Raw genomic sequence first — 3,280 nt, 5'->3', positions numbered from 1 at the left:
GACTTAAAAAAATCCACGTGCAAGAATGTAGGTTACGGGAGATTACTGACTCAATGAAACGTTCCAATGTCAGAATCATCGGCATCCCCGAGGGGGTGGAGAAAAACAGAGGTCTAGAAGAGATATTTGAACAAATTGTAGCTGAAAACTTCCCTAATCTAGCAAGGGAAACAAACATTCGTGTCTAAGAGGAGGAGAGGACCCCTCCCAAGCTCAACCACGGCAAATCTACACCACGTCACGTCATAGTGCCATTCGCAAATATTAGATCCATGGATACAGTACTGAAAGCGGCCAGGGAAAGAAATTTCTCACGTACCAAGGCAAAGGATTCAGAATTATGTCAGACCTGTCTACACAGACCTGGAATGAAAGAAAGGGTTGGGGGGGGGCATTTTTAAAGCTCTTTCAGAGAAAAACATGCAGCCAAGGATCCTTTATCCAGCAAAGCTGTCATTCAGAATTGATGGAGAAATAAAGACGTTCCAAAATCACCAGTCATTGACCAACTTCATAACCACGAAACCAGCCCTACAGGAGATATTATAGGGGGTTCTATAAAAGTAAAAAGGCCCCAAGAATGATACAGAACAGAAAGTCACAATCTATAGAAACAAAGACTTTACTGGCTAAATGGCATCATTAAAATCATATCTCTCAATAATCAGTCTCAATGTAAATGTCCTAAATGCTCCCATAAAAATGCCACAGGGTTGCAGATTGGATAAAAAGACATGACCCATCCATTTGCTGTCTACAAGAGACTCATTTTGAATCTAAAGATACATTCAGACTGAAANGGAGTACCATCTTCCACGCAAATGGACCTCAAAAGAAAGCTGGAGTAGCAATTCTCATATCAGATAGACTGGATTTTAAACTAGAGGCCATAGTTAGAGACACAGAAGGGCACTCTACTATTCTTAAAGGATGTATCCAACAAGTGGACATGACAATTATAAATATATATGCCCCCAACAGGGGAGCAGCAAGATACACAAGCCAACTCTTAACCAAAATAAAGAGACATATAGATAAGAACACAGTAATAGTAGGGGACCTCAACACCCCACTATCAGAAATAGACAGAACACCCTGGCAAAAACTAAGCAAAGAATCAAAGGCTTTGAATGCCATACTCGACGAGTTGGACCTCATAGATATATATAGAACACTACACCCCAGAACCAAAGAATACTCATTCTATTCAAATGCCCATGGAACATTCTCAAGAATAGATCATGCTCTGGGACACAAAACAGGTCTCAGCCCATACCAAAAGACTGAAATTATCCCCTGTATATTCTCAGACCACAACGCTTTGAAATTGGAACTCAACCACAAGGAAAAATTTGGAAGAAATTCAAACACTTGTAGACTAGGAACCATCCTGCTTGGGAATGATTCGATAAACCAGGGAAACAAAAATCAATTTAAACAATTTATAGAGACCAACGAGAATGAAAACACAATGGCCCAAAATCTATGTGATACTGCAAAGGCAGTCTTAAGGAGGACTAGCCATCCAAGCCTCACTCAAAAGAATAGAAAAATCTAAAATACAGTTTTATACTCTCACCTCAAGAAGGTGGAACAGCAACAGAGGGACAGGCCTAATCCACGCACGAGGAAGCAATTGACCAAGATTAGAGCAGAAATCAATGAATTAGAAACCAGGAGTACAGTAGAGCATATCAACAGAACTAGAAGCTGGTTCTTTGAGAGAATCAATAAAATTGACAGGCCACTGGCCAGACTTATCCAAAAGAATTGAGAAAGGACCCAAATTAATAAAATTATGAATGAAAAGGGAGAGGTCACGACCAACACCAATGAAATTGGAAGTATTATTAGAAACTTTTATCAACAGCTATATGCCAATAAATTAAGAAATCTGGAAGATATGGAGGCCTTCCTGGAAACCTATAAACTACCAAGACTGAAACAGGAAGAAATTGATCTTTTAAACAGGCCAATTAATTATGAAGAGATTGAGTCGGTGATAAACAACCCTCCAAATAACAAAACTCAAGGCCTGGACGGTTTTCCTGGGGAATTCTACCAAACATTCAAAGAAGAAATAATACCTATTCTCCTAAAGCTATTTCAAAAAATAGAAACAGAAGGAAAGCTACCAAACTCATTCTATGAGGCTAATATTACCTTGATCCCCAAACCAGGCAAAGACCCCCTCAAAAAGGAGAATTACAGACCGATTTCTCTAATGAATATGGATGCCAAAATCCTNGAGAATTACAGACCGATTTCCCTAATGAATATGGAAGCCAAAATCCTCACCAAGATCCTGGCTAATAGAATCCAACAGTACATTAAAAGGATTTTCCATCATGAACAAGTGGGATTCATACCTTGGATGCAAGTGTGGTTCAAAATTCACAAATCATCAGCGTGATACATGATATCAACAAGAAAAGACTCAGGAACCATATGATCCTCTCAGTTGATGCAGAAAAAGCATTTGACAAAATACAGCATCCTTTCCTGATTAAAACCCTTCAGAGTGTAGGAATAGAGGGTACATTTCTCAATCTCATAAAAGCCATCTATGAAAAGCCTACTGCAAGCATTATTCTCAATGGGGAAAAGCTGGAAGCCTTTCCCTTAAGATCAGGAAGACGACAAGGATGTCCACTCTCGCCACTATTATTCAACATAGTACTAGAATTCCTTGCAACAGCAATGAGACAACAAAAAGGGATCAAAGGTATCGAAATCGGCAAAGAAGAAGTCAAAATGTCTCTCTACGCAGATGACATGATACTCTATATGGGAAACCCAAAAGAATCCACTCCCAAACTATTAGAAGTTATAGAGCAATTCAGTAAGGTGGCAGGATACAAAATCAATGCCCAGAAATCAGTTGCATTTCTATACACGAATAACGAGACTGAAGAAAGAGAAATTAGGGAATCCATCCCATTTACAATAACACCAAAAACCATGCGTTACCTTGGAATTAACTTAACCAGAGACGTAAAGGACCTATATCCTAGAAACTATAGATCACTTTTGAAAGATATTGAGGAAGACATAAAAAGATGGAAAAATATTCCATGCTCATGGATTGGAAGAATTAACATAGTTAAAATGTCCATACTACCCAGAGCAATCTACACTTTCAATGCTATCCCGATCAAAATACCNAATCTAAATACCAATGACATTTTTAAAAGAACTGGAACAAATAATCCTTAAATTTGTATGGAACCAGAAAAGGCCCCGAATCACCAAGGAATTGTTGAAAAGGAAAAACAAAGCT

The sequence above is a fragment of the Ailuropoda melanoleuca genome, chromosome 1 (genome assembly GCF_002007445.2).
Source record: "Ailuropoda melanoleuca isolate Jingjing chromosome 1, ASM200744v2, whole genome shotgun sequence".
NCBI classification, from domain to species: Eukaryota; Metazoa; Chordata; class Mammalia; order Carnivora; family Ursidae; genus Ailuropoda; species Ailuropoda melanoleuca.
The sequence above is the reverse complement of the archived record's forward strand: the minus strand, read 5'-3'. Positions refer to the sequence as shown.